Raw genomic sequence first — 22,317 nt, 5'->3', positions numbered from 1 at the left:
GCCATTATACAAGGAGCGCACTCAATTGAGTGACTTGGTGACCGAGATTCCACAGCATTATGCACTGTTGGGCGAAGAAGCTACGTCAAGATTAATTTCTGGTCCTATGGTTATTAGAGGAGAAAAATAAAAAATGGCTTGTTTCTGTGAAAAAGAGTATTTTAAAATATAATATTTGACGTGTTCGAGCGTTTCTCGAAAAAATCATCCGTTTAAATGTTTAAGACAATATGCGGAACCTACGAAACAGACTGTAGATCACAATGACGCTACGCACCTGTCGATCTTTTTCCCTCGTCATTTCACCAAAGTTCTCCATAAATACATTTTCATTAGCATCTCCTTGTCAAAATATATCATCTGTATTTGTGTAACGCCAGATCTGCCACCCGCCGCAGTAGATATTCCTCGTAGTTTCCCCAAAGACTGGTAGATGGCAGTGGTGATAAGGAAATTTCGGGCATATATTTATATGCTTTTTTTTTTTTCTTTTGGTTGGAGAACTCGCTCCCAAACTTCGTCCAAGTATTTTGATTACACTCTGTGTATGTATATTTTATATATTTTTAAATATGTCTATGGGCTTAAAAATATCATCCCGAATGTCTCTTTTATAACACTCATTACTGAACACAAACAGCATAGCAAACATTTGTTGGTATTTTGAAATCGTAACTGTAGGCTTATACTACAAGAGCGCAGCCCTACATGATTATTTTAGTTTGCAATTTCTTTGTTAATTTACGGTTGTAGTCTCTCGAACTCCACAACCAATATAATTATAATGTATTACTTCATCAATTAAGTCAGTGCTAATGCCGTTATCGACAACTGGTCCAAATCTTTAGAGTGAATCTTCTGGCGCTGTCACCAGTCGAAAAAATACCGGACATCATTTTGTTTTTACTAACATTTCTGATATTAACCTGGCTATACCTTTGGATTAACGGTCGAGAACCGGAAACACAGTTTGTTACCTCCATTCCAAGACCGGAGTTTGATGACACTATTGTAAAACACAAACAAATCACATATTCATTATATATGAGGTCTCCCCTATCTCATTGAATATTACACGACTACTATGAAGTAGCCAATGTGTATTATCACCATTTAATACGAAAAAAATTCGTTCCGGCACCGGAAATTTTTCTCGTATTAAATGGTGAGAACAAACAAATCACTTTACTAGGTATAGGAGGGAAGAAAAGTATTACATCCATTTACGTAAATTAAGAACTATTATGATTTTGAGTTTGATTATTTTCGGTAGGTTTTTATTTAATCAAAATAAGTACAGTATTAACAATAAGTGTTTTTACTAACTGAACTGCCCAGGAGGAGGTATTCATTACGCATTAAGCATATCTTCTGAAATTGAATGTATTGTTTCTTGAATGTCATAATTATCATCATCTTCACTTCATGGTTTAGGCTTAGTGCCTGTTCGGTCTTCATATTTTATTCAGTTCCACCTCTTCCTTGGACGTCCGACATCTCTTTTACCTTCAGGTTGGTACTGTTGTATCATTGCTGGAATTCCTTTCGTTATCCATTCGAGACAGGTGTTCTTTCCACTTTTCCTTATAATCTTCAACTTTTTGGTTTATGTTGTATATATTTAATTCTTTACGGATATCCTCATTTCTTATCAGATCCCTTCTTGTACATCCCTTTACTCTGCGAAGAAACCTCATCTCTGCAGCCTGTAATTTACTTTTATCTCGTTCTTTAATTATCCATGATTCGCGTCCATATGTCAACACGGGTACTGCCATAGTTTTATAGAAATCTAGTTTTGTTTCTTTTTTAGTTGTTTCTTGAAAGTAATTCTTTAATTCTTCTATTGTTGTAGGCTGTTTAGCAAACAACTGTTTTACAGTAACCCCAAAAGAAATTATGCAAGCCACTCAAATCAGGAGACATGTGAAGCCGTTATACTGCGCCCGCTGAAATAATTCTATACCTATTCTAAAATACTGTACAGTACCTTACGTACCGTAAATTCAATCTTCACTTCAGCCCGATCCGCACAGATAAATTTAGGCTACTCAGACATGCTATCTACTTTCCGTTCAAAGGGTTATGTTGCAGAGTTGTTAGTTAGTTAGTTAGTTAGTTAGTTAGTTAGTTAGTTAGTTAGTTAGTTAGTTAGTTAGTTAGTTGGGTTTAAAAAAGAGCGCATCAGCTACTATGGCTATTTGTGCCCTTATCTAAAATCTTTCACTAAACACAAATACAATAACCACAATATTTAAAAGAATTAAAGAGCGTTGTCACGGTTAAAACGAGGCAAACAAATGCAGTTTCAACAAGGCGATGCATAAAAACCATAAAAGTGAGAAGTTCTCAGACCCTAATTAGTATTTAAAAAGAAACAACAAAACAATAAAACAAATGCTGCCAGAAATAAATTGTCTGGCGCATTTATAAAATACACGAATGTAAAAGGACCGAATGCCAATTTTGTGCAGAGTCCTAGAAAGTGGGAAATCACGTGACAGTTACTTACTTAACGAGGCCCTTTTATTTAAATTATTGTGAACAGTTGTATAATATTACGTAGACGTCCAATTCCTAATAGCAAATATAAAAAAAAAGCTAAGACAACCTAGCTACTAGTCTTTACAGCAGAAACGGGTTAGGGGAAACCGGAATGCGACGTAATCAAACGAACGCACCTGGGCGAAAATATGATTCAATTATGAATGCACTTTATTCACTGGAAAATGTGACCAAATTTCTGGAAAGTACTATACTCACTCTGTTTACTATGACCGTACGACGACTTTGACTGCATATACGGCCTTGGTTATGTGTGGAGGACGGGTGAGGTATCTAGGAGAAGGAGGTGGGAGTGAAGTACATTCAGAAAATCAGGCACAGTAAAAATTGAAGTAAAAATAAAATGTTGTCGCTGTATATATTTTTCGTGAGTTTTAAATTAACCCTTAAATTATTGACAAAACTTCATTTCTCACACTAGTTTATTAAACAGTGTCGGACTGTAAAGAAAACAACTATCGCAATGTCCATATTTTATATGTTGTACAATATTATAGTATTGTGAAATTTTAATTTGTGCGAGATCGTGCGTATTTGCTTGCTTTCCGCACAGAACCAATACGCGGTAAGTGCGAAATACCACATTCAGTATTCCCAACGTAACACACATAGGCCTAACAATTTCCCTCTTCTTACCGCTTAAGCGCCATATTCATATTACTGCTTTAGGCTTTTAACATATTATTTTTAGAGACGTTTAACATAGTAATAATTATAAATTGGAAACTTACCACTGCAATTTCACCTAAATTGCAATTTTAATTATTGTTTTTAAATATTTGCAAAAATTAAGTAAAGTCTACTACTCCACGAAACTTATTGCATTCCTGATACAAGTAACATTAAGGAAGCCGTGAAAAAATCAACAAGATTCCAGATGCCGATGTTATTACTGCAATATGTTATATAAATAATATTGTTAAAATATTAAAATGAAAAATAAATCATTACATAACATTACCGTTTGTTTTCAGTTCGCATTTATAGACTGGGGAGAAAAAAAAATACAGACGTATATCACGGCCTGCTGGAGTATAGTAAACACAGAAAACATTTTATAGCAACAATGTTGAAGATAGATATTTTGGTGTTCCGAAGTTGCCGTCATCAAACAGAAACCAACATGGAGATTTCATTGCAACTAATTAGAAATTCGTCTTTCAGGTATGTAATAAAAGATCTTCGCACAAAATAATGTACGATACACGAGCGGTATGTTTGTTTTCATGTTCTCGGAAATTAAAAAAGCTCAACTACGTTTGGCTTTTTCAATCTTTTCCTCGACCATGAAAACGTCAACATACCGCTCTTGTAACGTATATTACTATTTCCTACCAATTTTTTCTAAGATATCAATGATATCATTAAAAGATCTCTGACGTCTTGTGGCATCCCGTCTCTTTTGGAACCACCAGGTATTAGTCGCGCAGATGGTAAACGACCCGATAGTCTCACCTTAATTCCATGGTCTAGAGGAAAATCTTTAATTTGGGACTCCACTTGCGTTGACACTCTAGCTCCATCTCACTTGCCGAATACCTCCAGACGCGCAGCATCTGCTGCTGAATTAGCCGTGAAGAAGAAAGTCAATAAATATGCTCATCTTTTAGACAATTATATCTTTGTCCCATTTGCTGTGGAGACCTTCGGTCCTTGGAGTCATGACGCTAAAGTTTTGGTATCTCAAATCGGCCAAATTTTGATCTCCATTACTGGTGATCGCCGTTGCACTACTTATTTGCGTCAACGCATAAGTATTGCTATTCAACGCGGAAATGCAATGAGCGTTTTGGGTACTCTTCCAGAGTCCACCCTTTGGACGAACTTTTTCTCCTGTAAAATTTTTTATCTCTATATAAATGTTTATATTTAATTTATATATATGTGTGTGTTTTTTCTATTGTTTATTAAAATTATAGCATATAGCCTATTAACCTGGTGTATCCTATACGATACTTTGCGAATTTATTGGTTAAAGGACTCATACCAGATGAGATACCGACAGCTGATGTTACATCCCACGATAGAGGATTCAAATTTATTTTAATACTGTTCGTCTTAACAAACTTGCGTATCACTACTACCATAAGGACGTAAATAGGAAATTTTTGTTTAATTAATAATTATTAGGAGAAAGAAAAGGACGAGGAATTAAGTTATTTATCGTATCAACAACGTGTAGGCTTAGTCAACAAGCATTTTTTTTTCTATTTTTGTTTAAATATCACGGCAAGGACAAACAGCAGGTCGTGGTCCATTAATAACTGGGTCAGATGACGTAACGAGCGGTCAGTTTAGTGCACTGCACATGAAAGAAAACAAGCGTATCAGGGAAGTGAGCCATGCAACAGGCTGGAATACTGCAAGGAGGGTCACGTAACTGGCAGGCTTCGCGAATACATACATGCACCGATCAATGCATTCGCCTTCAGCGCAGCGAAGACATGCTTCTCGTGAAATTGCACCGCTGCCCACTCTTTATAAACATAGAAAGACATAGACTATTACGGAGCATTCATATTCCACCTTAAAAAAATATATGTATTACAAATATTATTTCTACATAACCTTAAGTTCAATATCGGTGAAATTTTATATGCTTAATGTCTCAAATGTATCTTCGACCTTACTTACTTACAAATGGCTTTTAAGGAACCCGAAGGTTCATTGTCGCCCTCACATAAGGCCGCCAGCGGTCCCTATCCTGTGCAAGATTAATCCAGTCTCTATCATCATACCCCACCTCCCTCAAATCCATTTTAATATTATCCTCCCATCTACGTCTCGGACTCCCTAAAGGTATTTTTCCCTCCGGTCTCCCAACTAACACTCTATATGCATTTCTGGATTCGCACATACGTGCTACATGCCCTGCCCATCTCAAACGTCTGGATTTAATGTTCCTAATTATGTCAGGTGAACAATACAATGCGTGCAGTTCTGTGTTGTGTAACTTTCTCCATTCTCCTGTAACTTCATCCCGCTTAGCCCCAAATATTTTCCTAAGCACCTTATTCTCAAACACCCTTAACCTATGTTCCTCTCTCAGAGTGAGAGTCCAAGTTTCACAGCCATACAGAAGAAAAATAAAATATATTTGCGTACATAAAATATTTTGGAATTGTGAATTTTCAAAATGTCCATTTTGAGATTTGTACCAAATTTATGTTAAAACAATTACTTCTAAGATTTACAAAATGTTCTTTAGTAATAATAAGAAGATGATTATGTAATAGTTACATAGCAAGTAATTATAAAGATCTCATTATCTAAAACTGCTCAAGTTGAAGATAATATACGTATGTTTATTATTTGTTCTTGCCCTATTATTTCATTTTACCATATGCAGATTTCTTTTCCTTTTTTATTACTTTAAAAAATAAACGGAGCGTTTATGTTCTAATTGCATTATTCCATAACTATATAACAATTAATTAGATCCTTCTTATTAATTGAAACTGTGTAAGTTAAGTAGAGTCTATATTTATTATTCAATTCTACTATTTTAAAATTACTTGCATTTATTAGAGAGGTACATGATGCAAAACATGCTTTGATTTCTTGTTGCCTTGTATGAATGTAACACATTAACTATTGCTTAAAAGCAGTTTAATTCACCTCGCAGTGGTAGGGCAATAGAGTTCATTTTGCTACTGCCTGCAGAACAGATTCATTGCAAGCACTCAGTGCTTTATAGCACGGAGAATAGAGTACGTGCTTCTGACCTTGACATCCCTGGTTTAGATAAAGTGCGGACGGGTTCATTTATCAACCTTTTCATTATTCATCTCGTATGTTTTTGACAGCAATTTATTATTTAACTGTTATTTTTAATTGCCTTAAGTTCGTGTTATAGTTACGATAGTGTAAAGAGATTGATTTTCTGGATTTTTTACTTAACACAGACGTTAAAATTTTGGATCCATTACTGAAAAGGAGGTCTATAAATAAAGCAAGAAGAAGAAGAAGAAGAAGAAGAAGAAGAAGAAGAAGAAGAGGAATCCAGTAGGCACTGTAGTGAAACTGTTCATGCGTGAATAGAATTTTAATTCCATACAAATTTTTATTAAGCGCATTTTATGAATTTCATTTATATTCTAGTGCTCCCGACCCATTCGGGAAAGAATCCTAATATAGCCCACTCGATGATCTATGCTTCCTATGGCCCGATAATTTATCTGCAATTTCACATCCTCTCATAGTGTTTACCTATGCTAATTTTACGTCTAAAGGCCGGTCCAAAAACCGGGAACGGAAACGAGAACCGGAACGGAAATATCGTTATAATAAATGTATTTAGATGTGAGCATTCGCAATTAACTATTGTGAGTGCTCACATTTAAATAAATTTATTTTAACATGATTTCCGTTCTCGTTGTCGTTTCCGTTCCCGCTTTATTATGAACCAGCCTTAACGCAAACCTCTTCTTAGCGTAATGGTTATGCATAGTTACTGGAATTATTCTAATACATTTACCGTCTTGTGTTCCTTATCCTCGGGTTTCGTAGCGACCGTATTGTGAAAGCTTACATTTAAATAAATTTATTTTAACATGATTTCCGTTCTCGTTGTCGTTTCCGTTCCCGCTTTATTATGAACCAGCCTTAACCACAAAACCTCTTCTTAGCATAATGGTTATGCATAGTTACTGGAATTATTCTAATACACTTACCGTCTTGTGTTCCTTATCCTCGGGTTTCGTAGCGACCGTATTGTGAAAGCTTACATTTAAATAAATTTATTTTAACATGATTTCCGTTCTCGTTGTCGTTTCCGTTCCCGCTTTATTATGAACCAGCCTTAACCACAAAACCTCTTCTTAGCATAATGGTTATGCATAGTTACTGGAATTATTCTAATACACTTACCGTCTTGTGTTCCTTATCCTCGGGTTTCGTAGCGACCATATTGTGAATGCTCACATTTAAATAAATTTATTTTAACATGATTTCCGTTCTCGTTGTCGTTTCCGTTCCCGCTTTATTATGAACCAGCCTTAACCACAAAACCTCTTCTTAGCATAATGGTTATGCATAGTTACTGGAATTATTCTAATACACTTACCGTCTTGTGTTCCTTATCCTCGGGTTTCGTAGCGACCATATTGTGAATGCTCACATTTAAATAAATTTATTTTAACATGATTTCCGTTCTCGTTGTCGTTTCCGTTCCCGCTTTATTATGAACCAGCCTTAACCACAAAACCCCTTCTTAGCATAATGGTTATGCATAGTTACTGGAATTATTCTAATACATTTACCGTCTTTTGTTCCTTATCCTCGGGTTTCGTAGCGACCGTATTGTGAATCCTTATATTTAAATGCATTTATTTTAACAATATTTCCGTTCCCGTTCTCGTTTCCGTTCCCAGTTTATTATGAACCAGTCTTAACTCAAAACCTTTTCTTAGCGTAATGGTTATGCATAGTTACTGGAATTATTCTAATACATTTACCGTCTTGTGTTCCTTATCGTCGAATTTCATAGCGACCGTATTTGTGAATCCTCACACTTAAATACATTTATTTTAACAATATTTCCGTTCCCGCTTTATTATGAACCAGCATTAACTCAAAACCTCTTCTTAGCGTAATGGTTACGCATAGTTACTGGAATTATTCTAATACATTTACCGTCTTGTGTTCCTTATCCTCGGGGGGGGGGGGGGGGGGGTTCGTAGTGGCCGTCATATCGACATTCTGCGCGTCAGCTGAAGTGTGGTTCTCAACACAAATGTTTCTTAGGAGATCAACGCAAAGCCGATCCTTTGAAGAGGTTCCTTTGCACAGAGACGAAAGGGCAGGATTAGGTTCGCAGTGGCGCAGAAAAACGTAAACAAGGCAACTCAGTAAAGGACAGATGTTGGACGCGGGACTTCTGTCACCGAGTGTGGAGACTGAATTCATCAGGAAGCAACCGGCGACTTCTCTGAATTGCGTATTCCGATCTCACTGAAATAAATTGTTACACAGAGTCACTGCAAAGTAGAAGATTCTTGAAAGGAAAAATGAGGCTATTGATAGCAGAAAGCTTATTTTTGGTGTCTCCTTTCACATAAGAATTCTATATATTCTTATTTTCTCGACTCATCTACGTATATAGGCACAGGATGTTCCGATCAGTGTGCAACTTTCAATAGGTGTGGAGATATATGTTTCAATGTTACGCGAAAAGGCTTAAAAGCGACAAAAAGGAAAGACAAATGACTTCATGATTACATGTACTGCTTATTTACACGACAACAATACATTCTAACAATTCAATCCATTTTTTTGCTCAATTGACAACACTAAACTTTCGAGGAATATCACTTTTGTTGACGTCGTACAGAATTTTATCGAATATCCTTTTGAGAAGATTAACTCCATATGTAGATCAAATTATTGGGGATCATCAGTGTGGTTTTAGGCATAACATCGACTATTGATCAGATTTTTTGTATTCGAGAGATAGTGGAGAAAAATTGGGAGTATAAGGGTACAGTACATCAGTTATTCATAGATTTCAAAAAGGCGTATGACTCGGTTAAGAGAGAAGTTTTATATAATATTCTTATTGAATTTGGTATTCCCAAGAAACTAGTTCGATTAATTAAAATGTGTCTCAGTAAAACTTACAGCAGAGTCCGTATACGCCAGTTTCTATCCGATGCTTTTCCAATTCACTGTGGGCTAATGCAGGGAGATGCACTATCACCTTTACTTTTTAACTTCGCTCTAGAATATGCCATTAGGAAAGTTCAGGATAACAGAGAGGGTTTGGAATTGAACGGGTTACATCAGCTACTTGTCTATGCGGATGACGTGAATATGTTAGGAGAAAATTCACAAACGATTAGGGAAAACGCGTAAATCCTACTTGAAGCAAGTAAAGCGATAGGGTTACAAGTAAATCCCGAAAGACTAAGTGTATGATTATCTCTCATGACCAGAATATTGTACGAAATGGAACTATAAAAATTGGAGATTTATCCTTCTAAGAGGTGGAAAAATTCAAATATCTTGGAGCAACAGTAACAAATATAAATGGCACTCGGGAGGAAATTAAACGCAGAATAAATATGGGAAATGCCTGTTATTATTCGGTTGAGAAGCTCTTGTCATCCAGTCTGCTGTCCAAAAATCTTAAAGTTAGAATTTATAAAACAGTTATATTACCGGTTGTTCTGTATGGTTGTGAGACTTGGACTCTCACTTTGAGAGAGGAACATAGGTTAAGGGTGTTTGAGAATAAGGTTCTTAGGAAAATATTTGGAGCTAAGCGGGATGAAGTTACAGGAGAATGGAGAAAGTTACACAAAGCAGAGCTGCACGCATTGTATTCTTCACCTGACATAATTAAGAACATTAAATCAAGACGTTTGAGGTGGGCAGAACATGTAGCACATATGGGCGAATCCATAAATGCATATAGAGTGTTAGTTGGGAGGCCGGAGTGAAAAAGACTTTTGGGGAGGCCGAGACGTAGATGGGAAGATAATATTAAAATGGATTTGAGGGAGGTGGGATATGATTGTAGAGACTGGATTAATCTTGCTCAAAATAGGGACCAATGGCGGGCTTATGTGAGGGCGGAAATGAACCTCCGGGTTCCTTAAAAGCCAGTAAGTAAGGTAAGTATTGACAACAATAAGTGTTGTCTTCTGAGGTCGTCTTGCTCCTTTATCAGAGCAGCACTCTTTCATAATGCAAGCGACCGATTCGTCCCTTGTTTTTATACACTTAGCCTCTTATATACCCCAAAGGTTCTTTACGACAAATAAATTAATGAATAAACCCATACGAATTATATTATTGTGATGTACCGAAGTATATATAATATTTCCGTGAAGCAATTCTGCGTCATCATATGCGTAAATAATCACTTAATGATTTAAGACGGCGCTCATCCCGTCGGATCCCGGCTACATAGTCACTCGTAATGAGTGCACCTCTGCACATAGTGTGTTGGACATTGTGCCACTGTCACACATCTGTGACACAGTGTATGAGGGTTGGCCACTAAAAGGAAACTGAGAGGTGGAACTTAAACTGAGAGGATTCAATCTGGCATCAGAATGGAATCTGGTGTGGCTTAGTGGATAAAGCGTCAGCACGTAGAGCGAAAAACCCGGGTTCGAGTCCCGGTGCCAGAGAGAATTTTTCCCCGCTCCACCCATCCATACCATACGAATTAGATGTACTATATTCAAAATTACCAACAATGCACTAATTGATTTACCTGCCCAATCAAATATTAGGACCTGACAAAAGTCGACAGGAGTAAGTCGTAGGAGGCTTGGTGGCGAATGCACGTGCCCACCTCGGTTAATTCATCGTACGGTGAATGTGACATTTAGGTGGTGTCACCTGACGGCTAAAATATACAGGGCTCCGTCATGCTGAAAGAACATGGCCATCCTTGTGGATTAATTGTATGAAGCGTACCTAAATTTAGTGAAATATCAAAAGGTTATAGCTAATATGAGAAATAGATGTGAAAAAAGTTCTGTCATATGAAGAAGTAAATAGTAAAGTAATAGAAGGACACGTGAAATATTCTCAAATTAATATTATTTATTATTTCAGAGGTACTTTTTTATTTAATTCTTTTGGCCATTTTTCATAGTCGTTTATCCCCTACTACTGATATTGCATCTCTCATACAGAATTGGATATAGATACGTATAAAATATTATTTAGCGTCTATGGAATTGGTGATAGCGAAAAAGCATATAGCGAGATGAAGGCGAAGATTCGCCATGGATTACCTAACATTCGCCTTAGTTTAGAACAATGTTTTCGTAAATCTAATATACCGTAAATACGCATTACTGAAGATAGTGTATTACAAATTTTGAAAATATTCGTATGGAAAATGTTTGTAAGGAAATGAATTAACAAAGCAAATACTGTTACATCATAAGCAAAAGATATGTGTCCATGTGTTGTAAAAATGTTAGCTCTATCGCTTCAACAGATTTAGAGAAAATAATTTAATATTCTGGTGATAGGAAGTTGCTCTCCAATATCACCTTAAAAGCATAATGCAGTAAGAGTTTTGTTATGGAATATTAGTTACGAAGCAACTACTGTTACATCATAAGCAAAAGATATGTGCCCATGTGTTGTAAAAATGTTAGCTCTATAGCTTAAGCAGGTTTAGAGAAAATAATTTAATATTCTGATGATAGGAAGTTGCGCACCAATATTCCTTAAAAGCATAATGCGATAAGAGTTTTGTTATGGAATATTAGTTACACTTAAAACATATACAGTACGTAGGTAACTTTGCTTTGTAGTATAATATTGTTTTGATAAGTTCACTGATTACTTTTATAAGGCTAAAGATACCATTAATATCAATTCCAACTTATCATGTCATACTCAATCTCTTTTTTTTTTGGGGGGGGGGAAATCATTTTCTTAATAAATGATGTGTTTCATCCACTAGTACAGCACAGTATAGTTGTACTACTATGGAATTTATGTTAATATTCCTTCTTAATTTGTATTATGTCATTAACGTTTAAAACGCAACTGCAATATTAAGAAATTGGTGTTGGTACTTTTGTTTTACAGACAATATAGATAATATCAAACAGAAAGAAGCCATATGAAAATGACGACATAAAATTTCACGTTCCGTTTGAAGTTTGTGCATCAATGTTTTCTTAATCCAACAGGCTGCTTATTTCTCCTTCTATACCTAGCGCTTGATGCCCGCGCACGACGTCAAGGTCAGAAAAATGCGCTTGCTTGGACATCACTGATCTACACTTTTCATGCTCCTCATTTTTTCCATTAGTTTTCTCCGAAACCGTTAAGAATAGGACATATGTTCATATAAACTTTTTCGTTCGGAATCACCAATATTATCACCTCCCAAACCATGTATCTTTCCTCCTCACTCACTCTGTATATAAGCCCTTAATGTCAGATTAATTATTATCGAATGTAAAGATTTTGTTCCTCAGAATTTTAAAATTTCTATCCAAGGCTACTTTTTACATTAACGCTCTAATTTAACCAGTTCCTAGATTACATTCTAATGAATAAATGTAGTGTAAGAATACTGAAAGTTCGACTATAGTAGGGAGCAAGAATATTGGCGGATGGAGGTATACCCCTTCATACTACCCAACCCACGTTCCACCCCTACTTTAGCCGTAAACGTTCTTCGAAGGGTCGCTTCCGAAACATCTTTCACTCCTCGCTACGTAACCTAAAGTCTGTAACATCGAAATAGTGTTTATATATAAACACTGTCTGTGTGTCAGTATTTAGTGTAATTTCTGTGCGCAGCATTATAATTATTTCATTAAACAACAGCACATGTGAACACTTCATTTGTTACCATACAAACTACTGGTATACAATATGTGACATGATTTTATAACTACTATACTGATATCGAATAGCATTCGTATTTTGAGGTGAATGAACTAAGAAAATCAGTTTAATTCATATCTTCCAAGTTCGACAATCTTAGAGAGGAATTGGCGCACACAAGACATGGACTCAACTCCACGCAGGAGGAGATGAAGAGGCTAGTGCAAGAAAATGACCATCTCAAACAGGAAGTGAGTGATCTGCAGCAGTACACACGCAGAGACAATATAATGCTATTTGGAGTTCCGGAGATTGATGAACAATCAACTTATGAAGTCATTGACCAAATATCGGAAGTCATAGGCGGTAGTGAATTGGTGCAACATGATGTAAGCGTAGCACATCGCATACCATCCAGGCCAGGGAAGACGCGTCCTATCGTCATCCGCTTCACAAAGAGGAGAAGTCGTGATGAATGGCTCCAGCTGTTCAGAAATGAGGCCAAAAATGATGGCAGCGGTCCTGGGATTGCGACAAAGAAAGTCAACAGGGACATTCCGGCAGGAAGAATCACAGCAGGTGACCAACTGACAGCAGTGACCAGAGACCTTTTGAACAAGACAAGGGTTGCAAGAAAAGATGAAGCCAGTCCCGTGAGTAAAATCACTAATGTTGACGATGTAAATAATTTGTAAATAGTATTGTGTCGGTACCTAGGTTTTATTTTATATAATATAATTGACTTCACAATGACTAGTAATACTATATTACATGAAATCCATCAGTGCAAATTTAATAATAATAATAACACAATGTTTTTTACTTCACTGCAATGATTATACTGCCAATATACTATTAGATCTTAAAATATTTCACTTAAACTTATAGTGACCTAATTCCTGTTTTCCTCATTCTCTTAATAACCAGAATTTCAATCATATTACGAAAATTTTAATTTGTTGTATTAAAGTTTTTTTTTAAGTATTCGTAAACACTATAAATAATTCCTTTCGCTTGGCTCCACGTATCCGCTCCCTTTCTAGACATGTCGCTCAACTAGGCACAGAAGCAATTCCACTGTTAGTATTGAAAATTACTGTTTGAATATGTACACAGTGAACAGACAACAGCTACGATGACTACTCTCTCAATACACAACGATTGGCTTGCAAGCAACTACACCCGAACGCATCGACACACTGCCAGTCAGTCATCCCAATGGACAGGTCAGAAGAGAGGGGGTGGTACGTGCAAAAATGTGCTATGTACGACCCGCCAATATCTTTGCTCCCTACTATACACAAAACGTAAAGTAACTTTTCTTTAACTTGTCGACTCCCACCTCGTCCTTCCTTTTGTGGAAACCCAATATCGTGATGGGAAAGCAGAAGAAACAAGTGTAACAGTAAGGAATCCCAGCCCAATTTACAGCAGATGGCGAGGGCGGTTCCCTTGTTATTTCCCGAGTTAAATTGTGGTACAGTGCTGGCAACATTAGCGCTGGACAGCGAAACGTTTCTCGTGATCGTGGCATCCTGCCAGGAGATCTGCTGGCTGACTACACCCAGGGATCGCGAGATATTAAAGCTAATACGATCACAAAAAAGAAGTGTTTTTATTTGCTGCATGTGTGGACACAGAGAAAAGAACTTGGCAACTGCAGCACGTGACGTTTTTATATAAATAAAGGCTGGACCGAACAACTGCAGTCGAGATTTGTTAGTCGTCTGAAGTCCACAAAGATTTGCTCATTATTGAAATTAAATTCCTCTCCCTGCTGACACAATTAACCGCCCAGTTAGTGGCATGGCGAATGACATTCAAGACATTATGAAGGATAAATAAAGAGCAGTCAGAAGTTCTCACTTCAGATCCAAGAGTCCACCGATATTAGTGGTCATGCACAACTTCTTTCCTACATTCGGTACATTGATGGGGATGTGATTGCAATTTTTTTGTGCAAACTGCCCGTGCGAGTAACCAGTGAAGAAATGTTTCGTACATCTAATGAATATGTGGTCCGTAATGAATTAACATGGGAGGATTGCGTTAGTGTTTTAGAGATGGAGCCGCTTCTATAACTGGCAAGAGTTAAAGAATTCACGGCTAAAGTATGTGAAGTAGGCCTATATCCTAACATACGGGCGACCATTGTCTCATTCACCGCGAAGCCATTCTTTTCCTCTGAAAATTGTGATGGACTAAGTAGTAAAAGTTGTGAACTTCATCAAATCGCGGTCCCTAAATACGCTGTTTTTTTCTGTTTTGTGTCAGGAAATGGGATCAGAGCACACTACACTCCTCCTACACAAGAACATTGAAATTAGAACTTCTCGAAGTACCTTTGGAAACATTTTGGTTGTCAATAAGGAGTGAATACCCGGCTGTCTCTGAGATGACAGTTAATATGTTATTGCTATTTTCAACTACATAAATATATGCGTGAACTGGGCTTCTCGACGTTAACCGAAATTAAAACATTAAAGAGGGATAGACTCAAATCCATCGATGAAGAAAGGAGGCTTGCACTGTCAACGATTCTACCGCGGATCAGCCATCTGTGTGCAGCTAAGCAGGCCCAAGTATCGCCTTGAAAGTATGAGTAGAGTTATTTACTTTAATATTGGTAATAGACATGTGTATTTTCTACAGTGAATTAAAGTTCATAAATTGTTAATAAATGCAAGAGTCGATTTTTGTTTTATAATAATAATGACAATAATAATAATGATAATAATAATAATATTAATAATAATAATAAATTTGATTACATTACGTAATTATATTAGTAGAGTCACGTCATATATTTTTTGAGCGGATTAACATTTTGGTGTGCCGTGTTGAGTCTAGGCCTGTCTAGGGTGTGCCGTGAGTAGAAAAAGTTTGCGGAACACTGGAATAGATCAATGGCCATTTTGTATTACGAAGAGTTCCATAGTCATTACTGTATTTACTCGAATATAAGACTCCATCGATTATAAGATCCTCCTAATTTTTTAAAGTATTATTTTATAAAAGTATTTTGTATGCGAATATTAAACCCATAAGAAAATAGCAGTCATAAAATTCTAGTGCCGCATTCTAAGTGAGATAGAAACTGTAAGTTATTTCCGAATATGCTGTCAAGAGAATACAATAGATTCCTAAGTCAACAGAGAACGGTACGTGGAATACAGTTAGGTTCAGCCCAATGACAAACTTCACACTCTTTCAGTAACTTTTAGTGAAAACAATGAGATCGCAGTAGTGTGGAAGCTGGCCGTACCGTTTATCCTGTCTACCTGATCATGCCTTTCAGGATTACAGCTCATTATTAGAGTTCGAAGTTGAGGCACATTTACTCTGAAGTTAAGTACACACAGAATAATAGTCTTTGCTGGCAAGGTGGTCCTTCCCCACATACGCACATCATGTTAGTTGGATGGAGTAATACAGACTAAGCAAGGAAGAAATTAAATGCTCGCTTGAAGGACAAACGTAAATATTAGGTTGGTTGGAATACATCCCATTATCGTCTCTAGGTTGCAGAAACGTAATACTATTCTTAGACCTATAAACAGTTATACAAGGTGATTCACGAGGATTTACCATCCCTTACGGAACTTATTTCCGAAGACATTCTGAGAACAAAAGTCATACAAAAATTTGTCCTAATCTCAATATTTTCAGAATTACACTAATTTGAAGTTGTATATAAAATACCATTATTTTTTTAGTTTTAAGAGTAAAAGACTATTATAGATAAAGAATGAACTATTCAGGAGTATCATTTCTTTAATTAGCTAGTATTCTGAAGCTAGAAATGTGTTGTGAATCCAATAGTTGCTGCGTAAAGATTTTTTCCTTCGATTTTTAACTACAAACTTACATTTCCTTATGAATTTATCACAAAAATTGTTACAAATCACGTCACTCTTGTAAATTCTTCAAGACTGTACATTGGGATGCATAATTAAACTGTAAATAATCAAGTTCCTAAAGTCGTATGATTTGTAACAATTTTTGTGATAAGTACGTAAGAAGGATGTAAATTTTAGTCAAAAATTCAAAAACAAAATCTGTACAAACCAATTAACAACACATTTTTAGCTCCAGAACACTAGCCAATTAAAGAAATGACACTTCTGAATAGTTCATTCTCTATTTGTAATATTTTTTTTACCCTTAAAACTAAAGAAAAAAAGTATTTTAGTAATAACTTCAAATTAGTGTAACTTTGAAAATATTGAGATTAGGACACATGTTTACATGACTTTTTTGCTCAGGATGCCTTCGGAAATAAGCTCCGTAACGGACGATAAATCCTCGAGAATCATCCTGTATAGAGCAATACTATTTACAGAGATACTTTGTAACAACAACAACAACAACAACAACAACAATAATAATAATAATAATAATAATAATAATAATAATAATTAAAATATGAGAACTCATATAGGCTACCGTTTGTAACTGTAACCCTACATAATTTACAAAATAAGGAAAAGAAGAGACATAAACACAGTAGGCTAATAAAATTATAAAAGATAGATCCCAGAATTAGACTCCTCTGAAACTAGATTACTGGGATAAAAGAAACAACATTTACATAAGAATATGTTCTATTTAATATAAATCTAACCCCCTTATGTATAAAACTCGTTGCCAAGAAACGAAAATAACATTATACTTAAATGAAGATAAGTGAAGTATTCTATTTAGTAAAAATTTAAAATATTAGTAAGAAATAAAAATAAAAGTTTTATAGGTTAACTTGATAACAAACTAGAGTAAACTAAGAATAAAATTAAGTAAAATAAAGTAGGCCTGCTGATGTCACCAATTAACAAGATATTTATTTAAAATATTCAGTATAATAATATACTAATATGAATTTAAATTACATATTCTAATTTCCCCTATTTATAATTTGAATTTATGCGGTATAATTATGTAGTAATGTGTACAATTACATGATTGTGAAGTACCGGTATCTATAGACGGTGATTCCAAAAGGACTATATTGTAAGCTCGTAGAAATTTATTTAGAAAACATACGAAGCTGGTTGCAATGCCATCTGTTAGCAAAACTCATCAAGTTTTCACTGACATAGCTTTGTAGTACCTAGTTCTGTCACTGGGTGCGCTAACGTAGTTCATTTCAAAATGGCTGCTTTCACAGATGCAGAGCAAGCTCGCTGTGTGTGTGTGTGTGTGTTTTTTTTTTAGCAATTGTGACGTATTTTGGCATTTCAAATAAAATTACTTAAGTATTTCTACTGTAAGTGTTTTGTGGAAGGAATTTAATAATATATATTTAAAATTTTTTTCCAATTGAATTTCGTTCTCGATATCGCAATGACTTCACGTAGTCCCAACTGTCCCAGCTCCAGTGCTAAATACGTACGAAATTTCAACTTCAGATCGAAATACCTTTTTATATTTTACACACGGATAAGTACAGTCAGAATAAGTGGTCTACAAAACACAGGTGCCAATACAAACTGTAAGATTCAAATGAAAGCTTTAAAAGAGAGTGGAATGTTCCATTTTGCTAGTAGGCCTACTTATACAAGGTGTTTCCGAGGTGGTGTTACAAACTTTCAGGGACGATGGCGAAGGGCACACGTATCAATTTGAGATAAGGGACCCTGGTCCGGAAATGACCGAGTCGAAAGTTACAAGCAAAAATAGTTGTGTGGAAATGAAATAATTTTATTCTTCTGTACACCTTATTTATGTGTATTTATCTATACATCTTACACATACTGTATTCATCTGATGTTGTTTACGTTGTCTACTTACAGTATTCCATTCAGTGCGCTGTCTGAGGGATGGGGACAGGAAACTACACTAAAGCAATGCAGATAGCGTAATGTGTAACGGACATGGTCGATCCTGATATGCACATTTGTAGACAGCATTGTATGTGTACAAGTTGCAGTGTCCAGTCGATCAGTCCTAATGAAATGGAGGAGTACACGAGAGCGGAATAAGCAGACCTGATTTTCGAATACGGATGAGCCAATGGGAACAGTAGACAAGCTCACAGATTGTATCGTTTCAAGAACCCACGTAGGAAACATCCGGCCAATACCATCTTTCCACTACTGTTACAAAGGTTAAGGGAAGGAGGGCACGTGGTGCCAAATTACAATTCCATTTCCACACAAACTATTTTTGCTTATAACTTTCGACTCAGTCATTTCCGGACTATGGTTCCATATATCAAACTGATACATGTACCCTTCGCCATCATCCTTGAAAGGTAGTAACACCACCTCAAAAACACCTTGTATAAACTCTCTACATATGATTAATGACCATTCTGACACGATGCACCTTCACTGCAGAATGAACAAAATACTAATTTATGCCATAATTCAACTTTATAACTGCATACTATGAACTATGTGGTACTCTCTGCCTAATAGTACAGGGACATCATTTTATTTTTACTAACATTTCTAACATTAACCTGGCTATACCTTTGGATCAACGATTAAGAAACGGAAACACGTTTGCTATCCCCTTCCAAGACTGGAGTTCGATGACACTGGCGTAATATACAAACAAATCACTTTACTAGGTATAGAAGGGAAGAAAAGTAGTTCATCCATTTACGTAAACTAGGAAATATCGCGATTTTGAGTTTGATAATTTTCATTAGGTTTCTGTTTAATCAAAATACAGTACAGTATTAACAATGAGTGTTTTTACTCACGAAATGAACTTTCCATGCAGACGTATTCATTATGCAGTATATATTATACTGTCTACAGCACATTAGCGTACAATATAGAGAATGAAGTTAAATTGAAAAATAATCATAATATGGATATTTAAACACATTTTTGAAAATGGTGGCCGTTCATTTCGATACAGGCTTCAGTTCTAATGTGCATATTATCGCACTATAGACTATTGTACGTAATTCCAATTACCAGGTTCGTACTTCGTATCAGTAACTCATGTTGAAATAATTCTGTACCTACTCTATAAAAGAGACCTTACGCACTGTAAATTCAATCTTCACTTCTGCCCGATCTGAAAAGATAAAATTACTCAGACATGCTATCTACTGTCCGTCCAAGTGGTTACGTCGCAGCGTCGTAGAAAGGGAGCAAATCACGTCACAGTTAATTACTTAACGAGGCCCTTTTTGTTTAAGTTATTTTAAACAATTGTATGGGTATAATATTACGTAGACGTCCAATTCCCAACAGAAATTAATGTTCTCAGAAAAGAGCTAAGACAGCCCAGCCACTAGCCTTTACAGAGAGGCGAATAGAAGGAGGTGGGGGAAACCGGGATGCGATGTAGGCAAATGGAAAATGATGCAATATTGAAAGCTCTTTCGTCACTGGAAAACGCGAACATATTTTTGGAACGTATTGTTTACTATGACCGTAAGGCTACTATGACTGTATATGCGGTCTTGGATCTGTGTGGAGGACGGTTGAACTTCATTAGTAGAAGGGGTGGGAGTGAAGTACATTAAAAAACTCAGGTACAATAAAAATTGAAGTAAAAATAAAATAACGTCCCTGTATTTCAGTGACATAGAAGGTTGATGGCAATTTACATTATAGTTTTTGTCTCTTTATTGCCTATTTACAAGCAATCTTGAGTGCTTAAAGAGAGGCAATGCATCTTCAATAAAAGTTCCGACGTCGCCTGCGATTTCGGGACATTCACAAACTAAAATAAATGTGTGATCATCTAATAATAGACACAAAAAATCTCGGTGCTGTAAGACCATGAGACGTACATGCAGACAGCCATGTCAGGATTTATATATTTGGACAGTGTCCACATCAAAACGTGCCAGAGGAAGAAATAGCAATGCGCTTGACATGACAAAAAAAATGTGTTATGTAAAGGGTTCAGAAGGACCTGCATTCATTAAGTCTATGACTGTCATTGCCAATGCATTATAACTGTGAAGATTCGGTCTCACCGCTTCGTTGTATCTCACAACAGGAGATTCCAAAACAAATATTAGACATTCGAAAAATCTCTGAAATATGTATGCAACAATGGCATTTCATATTAAACTCACTTTATCGTTTTCTCGGGTCATGTCGCTTTATTCATTGCTTACACATTTGTTTACTGGCAGGTATAGAACGTTTCATATCCTTGTGTATAGTTGCAAGATAAATACAGGGTGATTCAAATCATTTTTCTCAAACTGTAGAAGCATAACATTCGAAATATAACATTTTTCGAATAGTAATCTTCCGTGAGTACAATCCCGAAATGTCAGAACGTACATTACGGTTGTAATCATACTTAGTACCTTATCCCCTATACTACGTTTGAATGAGAAAATTTGCAGCAAGTTATTCCAGAGCTGTTACGAAAAGGAAGTCAGAAGATGTGGATGCAACGGGTCACCAACACACTTTATTCTCTATGAGATTTTCTAAATCTTGCATATCCCGGGCATTGGATCGGAAGAGAAGGTCCCACTGTTGTTCAATTTAGAAAACATTAAAATCATAATAAACAAATTTGTTTAACAATTAATCGATTTCTTTAAGCAAGTCTTAAATATCCGCTTCTGAAGCAATATCAGTGGAGAAAGTGTAAATTTTATTTTTTTTCTCTTCATACGATTATACCATACCGGATGACAGATTGAACCAGACTTACAAAATCTAATCGCAGAATCTACGTAAAGATTAATTTTTTGGTCCTACAGAATACGTCTGTTACGATAACAATTAATACTAGAGGCGAAAAATTCGCTCCAGCGCCGGGGATCGAACCCGGGTCCTTGGTTCTACATACCAAGCGCTCTAACCATTGAGCTACGCCGAAGTTCAATCCACAGCACCGGATCGAATCCCACTCCTCCAGTGTTTTTCCCTTAGTGGCCTGACTCCAAGTTCGACATGTATGTTGACATTTTTATATTAAGTCAACTGTCATACAAGGAGCGCACTCAGTTGAGTGACTTGGTGGCCGGGATTCCACAGTAATATGCACTGTTGTTCGAAGAATCTACGTAAAGATTAATTTTTTGGTCCTACAGAATACGTCTGTTACGATAACAATTAATATTAGAGGAGAAAAATTCGCTTCGGCATAGCTCAATGGTTAGAGCGCTTGGTACGTAAAACCAAGGACCCAGGTTAGACCCCCGGCGCCGGAGTGAATTTTTCTCCTCTAGGCTAATATTAATAATCGCAGAATATTTGTAGGGTGTAAGAGAGAAGAATAACAAACTTATAAAATGTTTTATGAAGTCTTAAAAGAACTCCTTTTCGATGTAAAAAGAAAGTTCTGTGAAATTTGTGTGTCTTTCTCTACCCAAAATATATGGTCGGTGTCCAGGTAAAAAAAAAAAAAATTAAAAAGTGAGATTTCACACCATATTATTTATGTCCATTCGATGTGTATGCCTACGTAAAAGGATTTTACCCCTAAACAATTATCATTAGTAGGATTAAC

The 22,317-nt window shown here is 36.1% G+C and overlaps 1 protein-coding gene across 6 annotated transcripts in view; it reads right to left on the bottom strand.

Moving 5' to 3' along the window:
• trio (trio Rho guanine nucleotide exchange factor) overlaps positions 1–22,317 on the bottom strand; it is a 2,234,512-nt gene that overhangs the window by 775,709 nt on the left and 1,436,486 nt on the right. The window lies entirely within an intron of this gene.

Source organism: Periplaneta americana, chromosome 6 (genome assembly GCF_040183065.1).
Source record: "Periplaneta americana isolate PAMFEO1 chromosome 6, P.americana_PAMFEO1_priV1, whole genome shotgun sequence".
Taxonomy (NCBI): domain Eukaryota; kingdom Metazoa; phylum Arthropoda; class Insecta; order Blattodea; family Blattidae; genus Periplaneta; species Periplaneta americana.
This window is presented reverse-complemented; position numbering and strand designations above follow the sequence as displayed.